Source organism: Planococcus citri, chromosome 2 (assembly GCF_950023065.1).
Source record: "Planococcus citri chromosome 2, ihPlaCitr1.1, whole genome shotgun sequence".
Lineage (NCBI taxonomy): Eukaryota > Metazoa > Arthropoda > Insecta > Hemiptera > Pseudococcidae > Planococcus > Planococcus citri.
Window position 1 is genome coordinate 62,928,298 of NC_088678.1, and position 12,366 is coordinate 62,940,663.

General features: G+C 32.5%; 1 protein-coding gene across 3 annotated transcripts in view; it reads right to left on the reverse strand.

Moving 5' to 3' along the window:
- The window catches only part of LOC135836989 (uncharacterized), a 321,905-nt gene that overhangs the window by 27,081 nt on the left and 282,458 nt on the right, over positions 1 to 12,366 (reverse strand). The gene's annotated exons all lie outside the window — the stretch shown is intronic.

The window sequence follows — 12,366 nt, forward strand, 5'->3', positions numbered from 1 at the left end:
GGACCTGGACTCTATAGTTGAACAATTTACTAATTCTATTATTCAAGCAGCTATACAAAGCATTCCAAAATCTTCCTCCAAAATTTCAAAAAAATCTGTACCCTGGTGGTGCCAGGAATTAAAAACTGCAATTCTTGAACGCAAAAGGTCATTAAAAAAATTCAAGAAAAATAGCACCATGGAAAACCTCATTGATTTCAAAAAAAAGCGTGCTATTGCACGTAGAATCAACCTATCCAAACAAAGAGAGAGCTGGAATAAGTTCATGTTGAAAATCACTCAAAGCACATCAGTGAAAGAAATGTGGAAAAAAATTCGAATTTTAAAAGGATGTTACATACCAACTGAAATTTCCTACCTAACTGATGAAAATTTAACAATTACCTCTCTTCAAGAAGTGGCCAATGTCCTGGCCCAATCTTTTGCAAAGGTTTCCTCTACAAGCTCTTATAGTCCTACTTTCCAAATGATCAAGGCACAAGCTGAAAATGAAACACTTGATTTCTCATCTGAAAACCTAGAGCCCTATAACACCCCTTTTTCTATGCAAGAATTACTATACTGCTTAAATCACAACATAAAAGACTCATCTCCAGGGCCTGATGACATCCACCCTCACATGTTGAAATATTTGGATGAAAATGGAAAAAACGACCTGTTGAACTTATATAACAAAATTTGGACTACAAATTTATTTCCTCAAACATGGAAAAGTGCTATTATCATTCCCATCCTAAAACCAGGTAAAAATCCTCATCTTCCTTCTAGTTATAGACCCATTTCCTTAACATCAGTCCCTTGCAAAATCTTAGAAAAAATGGTTATCAAAAGACTAAATTGGTTCATAGATAGCACAAACTCTCTCAGTACCTTTCAAAGTGGATTTAGAAAAAAAAGATCTACACTGGACCATCTTTTTAGCCTACAAAATGAAATTAACACTGCTTTTGAAAATAAAGAATATGTACTTTCAGTGTTCTTTGACCTTGAAAAAGCATTTGATAAAGCTTGGCGTTACAAAATTCTCAGAAAATTACACTCCTTTGGAATTCGTGGACACTTGGCATACTTTATTCAAAACTTTCTAACAAATCGTTCTTTCAGAGTTCGCCTAGATAATACTTACTCAAAATCCTTTGAAATTGAAAATGGAGTTCCTCAAGGTTCTGTTCTTAGTACAATCTTGTTTCTGATACAAATTGATGACATTTGTGATGTTATAACTAAACCACTCTCTTTGAGAATTTTTGCAGATGACTTAAACATCTCTCTTAGATCTAAAAACACCAACCTTATTGTAGAAATAATTCAGGAAACCCTAAACCAAATTGAAAAATGGGCTGAAACAAACGGGTTAAGTTTTTCAGAATCCAAAACACATTGTGTACTTTTTTCTAGAAAAAATCAAATCAACCCAAAACCCACTCTAAAATTTAAAGGTCGCTCCTTGGAGTTCAAATCTTCTACCAAATTTCTCGGACTTACGTTTGATGAAAAACTAACTTGGACCCCCCATTTTCTAAATGTAAAATCAGAACTCTTGAAACGTATCAATTTATTAAAAATAATAAAAAATCCTAAATATAACCCTTCCCGTAAATTATTAATCCATCTATATAAATCTCTCATACGCAGCAAAATTGACTATGGCAGTCCATGCTTTACAAAAATTTCCAATAAAACCGCCAATATCTTAAAAACTGTTCAAAATTCTTCTTTACAAATTTGCATTGGAGCTCTTTACTCCTCACCCATAGATAGCATCTACTGTGAAGCTGCAGAACTACCCTCAAATTTCAGAAAATCACTAGTAACAAATAAATTCATTACATCAGCCTCAGCTAATCCATCACATCCCCTCCAAAATCTTATCTCAATATTCAGCTTACATCATTTCCAACAAAATGACAACCCACTTGCTAAGTTCATCTCTGAAATAAAGAACCTTGAAATTGATCTCAAAAATCTCATCCAAAAACCCATAACATACCCTCCTTGGCTATTAAAACCCTTACAAATTGACTTTCAACTGAAAAATTATCCAAAAAGAAACCATTCCCTATTAGAAATCAAAAGCCACTATCTTGAACTCATATCAAACTACACAGAATTCAATTTATGCTTTACTGATGGTTCCAAAATCTCTAACCTACATACAGGATATGCTTTTTCAATAAATGAAAAAATTTTCAATTTTAAAATTCATGAGGTCTCTTCAATATTTACTGCTGAACTTCTTGCAATTTACCATTGTCTTTTGAACATATCCACCACTCAGCTTGAAAACAAAAACTTTTTAATACAAAGTGACTCACTTAGCTCCTTGATATCCATACAAAACATTTTTTCAGATCACCCTATTGTTCAAAATATTCACAAAATTCTGCTAGATCTTCAAAATTCAAACTACACCATCCACCTTATGTATACTCCTAGTCATGTCGGCATTGAAGGAAATGAAATTGTTGACACCTATGCAAAATCAGCCACTATCCCCCCTCCCTTCACCATTTTCACCCCTGACGATATAAAATCCTTCTTCAAACAAAATACTCACTCTAAATGGCAAAATTTCTGGTCATCACAGACATCAAACAAACTCTTTCAACACAAAAAAACAATCTACCCCTGGAAAAACCTTAATCACCTAAACAGAAGAGAAGAAATAATTATAACCCGTCTAAGAATAGGCCACTCTAAAATCACACACAATCATCTCTATCAAAAAATTCCGAAACCCCCCTGTCAATTCTGTGAAAATGAACCTATATCCATCCAACATTTACTATTCACCTGTCCTAAACTACAGCAAACAAGACTATCTCTCCAAATAGACCCAAATTCAATGACCATTCCAGATAACCCTTCTGAAATCCAAAAATTTATAACCCTACTTAAAAGCACCAACCTAATAAACCAAATCTAAACCCTTCTAGTCACGGGTGTAATAATCGTGCAATTATAAACACCCAAAACAAAAAAAAAAAAAAAAAAAAAAAGGTAGATAATAAACAATTAAAAAAAAAAAACTGAAAAAATATGTATTAGTTGCAAAGGCCACGAGAATTCAAAAATAACCCCCCCCCCCAGGCATCCTAATTAGCAAAAAAAATATCGTGACAAAACTAATAAAAATGGAAAGAATATTCAAAAATGTACCAATCTGGTCAAATTGAGCTGATAAATTTCAATTTTTAGTTTTTAACTTCCTTAAATTCAAAAGCCCATATCTCTAAAAAAATCCAAAATTTGATGAAATCAAGGTAGGCATCTAAAATGTTTGTAAGGAAAACAGAAATGGAATTCAGCTCAGCACTTATAAACTCAAGAGTACCATCTTTACAACAATTTCTGTCCATTTTGATGACAGATTTTCAAAATCCACTTTGAAAGAGTTCAAATCCAATAATTTTCTCCAACAATTTGTTAAAGAAAAAAAAATGGAAACTTTGTTGGGTGCTAACAAAGTTCCAAAATTTTGATTAGTGTACTATTTTCGACCTACAAAACTAATTTAAGGTCTGTTTGCAGGATTTTGAAATTTCCAATATGTACTTATAATTATATTTTTGACTTTTTCAGGGCTTGAAAAATCAATTAGAAACGACAAAAACGATTTCAGAAGATACGCGCCCAAATTGATCAAAACTTATTCGAGTTGATAAGCATCAAATTCTATTTCGGTCTTTTTATTAAAATTTTTCACAAACTGGAAAATCCAAAACTCCATTGAAGGCTATAAAACGACTCCACAAATTCATCACCAATCGGTTCAGGGGTTCAAAAAATAGGACACAAACTAAATTTGAGCTATTTGCCTCAATTCGTTCGAATCTTGAGTTTTTTATTTATTTATTTATTTTTTGGTTTGTAAAAAATTAGCCTGATTGGAATTTTTCAGTCAATACTCGAAAAATTAAATTAAGCTCTTGAAACTTGACCTATTGATACATTTTTGGATACTCTTTCAATTTTCTTACGTCCTTGTTCATCAATTATTTGCCAGTTTATACACCTTACTTGGTGCTTAATGTAAAAATCCCAGAAAGCACTAAAAAAATCAATCCTAAAACAAAAATCAATTTCACTCTCGTCGTCTCGTCTACCAAATAAAAACCACTTTCGTTCGAAAGTTTAACAAACTCTAACAACGAGCGAAAAAGTAAAAAACCTCCGAAAAAAGGCAACTTTCCTCGAAACCTGTGATACGAATTAGTTTATCGTATATGTAGGTATTTCCCAAACGCATCCATCTCATTCTCTTCTCACCTCTCCACCTTATGGTCATTCTTTGAACCATATTTCACGCTAGTCCAAAACACCTGCTCTGCAACCCCCTGGCAACCTTATATTTATCAGGCCAGGACAACGTTGAAGGAAAAAATCCCTTACCGGAACAATTTTCATTACAGAGAAACTCCCCTCCTCCCTTCTTCCCTCACCCACACAATTCTCACATACAAGTACACGGAAATACTAAAATGAGTCTAAAACACGACCAGAAAAACAGCCAAAGGGTGAAGAGGAAAAGGCTTTTACACTGTATGTATTCTCCTCGCCAAACCACCTCTCTCACATGTACACACGTCGTTAACTCGAAAATGTTAAACTTAATTTGAAAACTTTTGCAGGTAATTCGTGGGTGAGAAATTCGAGAGTCGAAAGCAGCGAGAAAGAGAGTCGCGTTTGAAAAACACTGCATCGCGAAAGAGAAGCGAAAGAGGGAGAAAAAAAAACGTAAACACATTAAAATCAAGTATTACTCGCGCGCGCCACCGAAAGAGAACAGCTATTTTAATATGAATTTTAATACACGTTAATGTCTGTATCCCCTCTTCACCCTCACAACCTCTTCTTACACAGCTTGCTCGTTAAATAACATTCTCTTCTCTTTCTGCGGCGGCGGGAATAGGAAAAAAAATACCCTACGCGGAAAAAAGCACCTCGTTGTAGAGAGAAAGAGAACCAGCCAGGACACAGAGAGGGACGAAGAGAGACGCTAACGAAAGCTCAACTCGTGTAAAACTTTTTTCAAAAACAAAATTTACATTCAATTTAGTTCAAACATGAGGAAAAAGAAACTTTTCACCGAGTTAACGCGCCACAGCTATGGAAAAGCACCCGGCTAGCTTTAGCTTATACTCGTACCTACCTATAAAGTAGGTATACCTCTGGTAACCTACGCAGTTTATACGGCGATGAATTGTACTCGTTCGTAGGTACCTTAAGGCGAGGTAGCCAAGGGGATGAGAAAATTACTCGTTCACAAAATACACCATTGTGTACTACGATAGGATGACTAACTAAGAAGTGTTTAAAATTGCTATTTAAATACTATACCTCTATAGTTAGGTCGTATTATGTAAGCTGGATATTATTGTACGTGTGCTTTAGAGACTTTAAAGCTATAGGTATCGTATACTTCCGGTCGGGCGGATGCCGCCGCGTTGTTGCTCAAGAGGGGCGTATTATCGTCATTTTCCGGGCACGATGTATCGACCTTGACCCGGTAAAGTTTTTAAATTGAATTAAAAAATTAATGCCGCGCCGCGCCGTACCGATTTGGCGAGCCTATAGAGGCAAATTTCGGTGCCAAAACGTGCGTGCTTTCAACGCGGATTTCGTCGAGTTGGTTTTTTGTGAGGCGAATTTCCTTCGAGAAATTATTACGTTAGCTCTTGATATTTTTACGGAAGGTGAGGAAGGAAGGTGGAGCAAGAGGGAGGGATAGGTGAAGGGGGGAGAGAATAAGATGTTTCAATTAAATAAATTTGCATTTAAACTTTGCAAATGATGTTGAAATATAAGTATTAGAACTCAATTGTGACTTTAAATAATAATTTCGGCACAATTTTTCCAAGTTACGATTTTTTTGCATGAAAATAAGTGATTCCAAAAATAGCCGAATGATGAATTATTATACAATATTCATACCAACATATTTTTCAATGGAAATTACAAACCACAAAAAATTGATCAACTGAATCCAAATTTGACTTGACAGTGAGAAGAAAAATTTTTTTGACCAAAATAGACCCACCAAGAGGGACAAATCGTTATTAGAAAAATCAATTTTTCAGCATTTTTGAAAGCTTTTACCCATACTAATATTATTATTTTTTTTTAAACACGATATTTTTTTCGGCTCAGAATTTTTCTATTTTTAAAGAGAACTAGAAAAAATAAATATTAGAAAAGGAAATCGAGAGAAAAAATATAAAATTACGAAGATTGATTTTTAAAAAGGAAAAAGCAGCATATTTTAGACAAATTTTGACAAACATTAGGACTTTTTGACAATTTTTGCAAAAGCTGTATGTACTTTCAGAATATTTCGGCTAACAACAAGATTTTATTGACCATTTCGGCACAAAACTGAATTTTTTGGTTGGCAATGTTGACAAAAAGCAGGAGTTTTGAAAATTTTGGCTAAACGCAGAAGTTTTTTTCACCTAGTTTATTGATTTTGGCAAAAAAACAGTTTTTTTTTATAACTGCGAAAAAAAAATTTCACAATGAATTTGGCAAAAAACTGGACTTTTTAGGATAATTTTGGCAAAAGCAGGAATTTTTGAAATTTTGGGTACTAACAAATTTTTTTGGTCATTTCTGCAAGAAATATTAAAAATATCAAAAAAAAGTATTTTTCCACAATTTTGACAAGAAACAGAGCTTTTTTTTGGCAATTTTTAGAAAATTGGGAGTTTTAGATGAGTAGTTTTTTTAAAAAAGAAACTTCTGTACAATTTTAGCAGAAATTGGAACATTTGGCAATAAACAAGTGCTTTTTTGGCAATTTTTACAAATTTTGGGAATTTTTTATAATTTTGACATAAACGAGATTTTTTTGACAATTTAGACAAAAACAAAACTATGCAGACAATTCGGGCAAATAACATAATTATAACAATGACTTCTTAGGATAATTTTGGCAAAAAACGAGACTTGAATTAAGTTGGGATTTTTTATAATTTTTTCAAAAAAGAAACTTCTATACAATCTTGGCAAAAATGACTTTTCTGACAAGTTTTACAAAAAGTGTAGACTTTTGATAATTTTGGCAAAAATAGGAATTTTTGTTCTTTTGGCCAACAACAAGGTTTTTGTTCATTTTAACAAAAAATATTGAGACTTTTTTGATAACATCGGCCACCTTCAATCCATTATTGACTACGGATCAATCATGTAAGTATATAATTCAGCTGCCAAATCAGAACTAGACAAACTAAATTCCATCAGAAATCATGCTCTTTGTCTCTGTTTAGGCACTTTACGCACAAGTCCCAAATCAAAACTTATATCAGAAATAGGCACCACCACGTTACAAGAAAGAAGAAACTGCCTCGCTCTAAAACACTACATAATATAAAGATCGCTATGAATCTGAGTCACATGAATTACTTCAAGATTTTTCATTCAAGCCTTAAAAAGCAATACTCCACCCACAAACCTTTTGGAAACCATACTAGAAAATTGCTGGCCTCTGATAATATTGATCCTGCCAACTTAAATGCTATATATGTAGTAAAGAAAGAATTCAGTCATAAATAAAAACATTATACCGCATTTAGCAAGAATATGAATAGGCCACACCTCATTTACCCACAGCTCACTCTTCACAGAAAAATCTCTAAAAAAATGTCAGATCTTGAAACAAAAAACAGATTGGGGGTTTTCAATTTGAGTTGTTTTTGTGGTCAGGAGAGACAGTCAAAGTTGCAAAAATGGCCGTTTTTGCCAGTTGCAGTGTAAACATAACGACGATTCAACACATATTGCACTTGTGTATTCTATACAAATCAAATGTTGAAAATATATTGGAAATAGGCTTCAAATATGAAGACTTGAAAGAAGATGATGAAGACTTATGCAGAAAATTATTCACTTTCTTGAAAGTTTCCACTTCCAACCTATTTAATGATATTTGAAACTTTTTTTTCTTTAATTATTGTTATTAATTTGTTACGTTTTTCCTTTACTATTGTTATGTATTTCTGTATTAGTCTATGTTGGTGATTTTGTTAATTAATTTAGAAATTTAAATCTATGTTTTTCAATGTATGTAATTACTGCAGAATAATTTTGACAAAAACGAGATCTTTTGATAGTTTTGGTGAAAGCAGAAATTTTTGGCAGATGTTAAATTATCTCAAAATTTGGAATATTAGTAGATTTTGATACATTTTCCCAAGAGGAGAAATATGTACATTGAAAGAGAATCATATTGATCTCAAAGGAGCTCATTTGGAAGGGTTGATGAGCCCCTAAATTTTCAAAACCCGTCGAAATTCATCCAATTCGAGAATATTTTCAACTAAAAAATGAATATCAATAATCCGGAGATATTGGAACACAAAGAACTTGGGATTAAGGAGGAAAAAATGGGGTGGGGGGTTAAATATTGAAAAAAATTAATTTATTGCTTATACTGTTTACATGAAGAAAATAGAATTAATAATTTGAAGACAGCTAGAATACTCAGAGTGAGAGACCACAGCGGCAAATAGGTGGGGGGGAGGGGGTTAAAATTCCCAAACATTTTTGAAAATCAGTATTTCATTCAGTTGATTTATCTAATCGTATTTTGAACAGAATGTCGAATAAATGTAACAAACTTCTTTTTTGCTGACCTATCGAGAAATCTAACACAACGACCATGACCTATACCTACGTTTGACAAGTCTCATCAACGAAATCCCTCAAGTCAAAAAGCGTAGACATCCTTTTTAATAAACTCCTGCGCCGAAAATTCATCACGTATCACTTTCCCAACTGTTTATTTAAACCGGCAGCGTCAACCGAGCGATAAAAGAAGGATTTATCGATACCATATTACACACGACCATGGAGCCAATTTGAAAGTCAATTTTTAACGCGTGCAAGTTTCCAACTCGACTCGACATTTTCACATTTTTTTTTCTTCTTCTTGTTCATCATCCTAGCACGTGTGTTATTAAAACCGCAATCGCGAATACGAACTACGAAGATTTTGATATTCGAAAATACCAGCCGAGATGTGCCCCTTTGCTCCTCTCCTTCCACCACCTTCCATCATACCAGGTTCAATCTTTCATACGAAGAGACGTTGGTGTTAGTACACAAGGTGACAGCGTTTTCAATTCTGGAACGTGTTTGTATAGGTATAGATATATGTAGAAGAACGAAGCGAAACGATGAGATGCGCCAATAACGAAATTGAGTGGAATAGGAATTTTTTTATCTCGCTCGTGGATCGAATCTGGGCTGTTGTAATGCGATAGTGTCGTATTAATTGTTTATCAAGTGGTTCGCGGTGTGAGTTCTACTCTTTCGTATCATATGTTCGATGTTCGGTACGTGTTTGTTGACCTTTTTTCTAATATACACAAATGCAGATGGAATGAGGAGGTAATAGAGATAAGAGAGCGAGAAATATGTACATCTACTCATAAGTTGAGATAGACGATGGGTTTGGTTGCGATTTAACAAAAATGAAGATGTTGGTTGCTCATGTAAAAAAGACATGACTGACATGAAGAATAAATCGGCCAACAACAGAAAAATTCGAAATATTTTTTATCCAGGGCTCGCAGTCAATTTTCTCCAAAAAAAAAACAACTTGGGTAACTAAAAAAGCACGAAAATTTAATCAATAAGAAACAATTTTAATGGAGACAAAAATGGCCAAAAGAAACAGCACATTTAAATTGTCTAGTTTTAAAAAGTTGGTATGCCTGCAACTTTTTGAAAAAATGAGAAACTTTTTCGTAATTTTTTGCAACAAAAAGAGAATTTCTGCAATTTTTGAACAAAAAGCAATAACGACAATTTTGGCAAAACTGGCTAAAAAGCAACATTTGTGGACGTAGGAAAATGTGGGATTTCTGGACTTTCCTGCAAAAAGACAACAATTTTTAGACTTCTGGCTAAAAAAATGGACTTTTAGACAATTTTAGAAAAAAGTGATTTTTTTTTAGCAGTTTTACTAAAAGCAAAAGTTTTTGTCAATGTTTTGCGAAAAGCAGGACCATTTGGCAATTATTGGCAAAAAATTTATACTTTCTCGAAATTATATCAAAAAAGCGAGATCTGGATTCTGGACCCTTCCTATACATTTTCCTAGAAATCAAAAATTTCTACGTTTTTTGAAAACGTGAAATTTTCGGTGAAAAGCAAGACTTTAGAAATTTTAAGCAAAATGAAGATCTTTTTAGCAATGTTTGACTAAAAAAAGTGGACTTTTGGACAATTTATAGACAAATGTGAAATTTTTGAGATTTTCAATGAAGTTTTTTAAGCGATTTTTTTATACAAAAAACAGGACTTTTGGACAATTGACCATTGACAGAAAATTATGTGGGTCTACTTTTGGCAATCCTTTCCAAAAAAAGCAAGGCTTCTCAACTGGACATTTTGCTAAAAAGTAAAAATTTCACATTTTTGAAAACGCTAGAATTGTTGACAATTTTTGGAAAACAGCAAGACTTTGACAATTCCAAGCAAAAGGAACTTTTTTTTGGCAATTTTTGATAAAAAAGCGACCCCTTTGAAACAATTTTTGAAAAAAAGTGAAACATTTTGTAATTTTTGGAAAAAAGTGAAATTTTTTAGCAATTATTTTGCTACAAGGTGGGAGTTTTTGTCAATTTTTTGCAAGAAGCAAAACTTTAACAATATTAGCATAAAGTAGGACTTTTTCAAAATTTTTGTCAAAAAAGTAAGTTTTGGTCTTTTTAAGAAAAATGAGATTTTTTGGCAATTGTTGGTCACAAAATTGAAATGTTGCAATTTCTAGCAAAGTAGCCAATGTTTAGCAAAAATCGAGACACAATTTTAACACAGAGATTTTTGACAATAAAGCTAGATTTTTGGACATCTTTTAGAAAAATGTAACTTTTGGAATTTTCTGCAGAAAAACGACACTTTTTATACATTTTGCTAAACAGTAAAAATTGCCATTTTTGAAAACGCGAGAATTTTTAATAATTTTTGGCAAAAAGCGAAACTTGAGGAAAGTTTTTTTTTGCCAATTTCTGACAAAAAGGCAAGATTTGGAACAATTTTTGAAACGGGTGTAATTTTTCAGCAATTAAGAAATTTGAAGTTTTTGTTAATTTATTGGAATAAGCGAGACTGAATTGGCGAAAAAATGATACTTTTCCGCAATTTTTGTGAAAAAAAGAGATTTATGGATAATTTTTGAGAAAAAGCTATATCTTTTGACATTCTTCTAAAAAGTAAACATTGTTGTCAATTTTTGAAAAAGCGAGACTGACAATTTTATCAAAACGCACGACCTTTTGGGAATTATTGTCAAAAAAATTATCCTTTTTGACAATTTCTGTCGAAAAAGTATGACTTTTTAGGCATTTTGCCAATAAGCAAGTTTTTTAATTTAAAAAAAAAAAAACTTCGACAATTTCAGCAAAAAACGAAGTAGAATTTTTTAGCAATTTTAATTTTTGGTCAATTTTTTGCAAAAAACAAGACATCGACAAGTTTGTTAAAAAGCAGGACTTTTCGGTAAATTTTAGGCAAATGAAGATATTTTCTTGCAATTTTTGTCAGAAAAGCGAGACTTTTCCCCAACTTTTTGGTAAAAATGCGAGATATTTTGGCACAGCCTAAACCAAAAAAGTGATACTTCTGCGTAATTATAGCAAAAAAATGAGATTTTTTGGTCGTTTTCGCAATTTTTATATGAATTGGAAAAAGTGCATATTTGATAAGATCTCCAAGAATCATGAAATTTCCTGATGAATGAGTTCAATATCATTTTGCATATTTCATATTTCAGGGGAAAACCCTGCACATTTCTGAATATTTGAATATTTTCTGGTATTTTTTTTTACATATTTATGGAAATTTTTCAAAAATTGACATTTTAAAGACTTTTTTAAAATTAAAAAAATCACAACACTGCTAAAATGTCATCAAATTTTTTTTAATGGAAATATTGAAGCATTTCATTTTTATTGGCACAGTTTTTCGGATTTTTTTCCTATAAAAAGTTGTTAAATTCGAGCCTCGTTGCTACTTCTTTTAGTTGGATTTTCCTATTTTTTTCTTTCTTTTTTCAACTTTATGAATTTTATAGTCAATTTATATAAAATGACTTGTTTTGCCAATTTTTTTTAAAAGTGTATTTTTTAATCACTGCCTTCACTTTGTTTTGAATTAACAGTTTTCACGTCGTTTTTTAGCTTAAAAAATCCTATTCAGGGGTACGTCACTCGAACTGAAATTTTTGCATATTTCAATCATATCTCTGCATAAAAATCCCCATTCTTATTTGATTGGAACCGCCTACCTTCTTTCCAAGCAGCACCATTCTTCTCCTCATTTCAACCATAAAATAACCCTCCAACTCTAGCAATCAACACACCG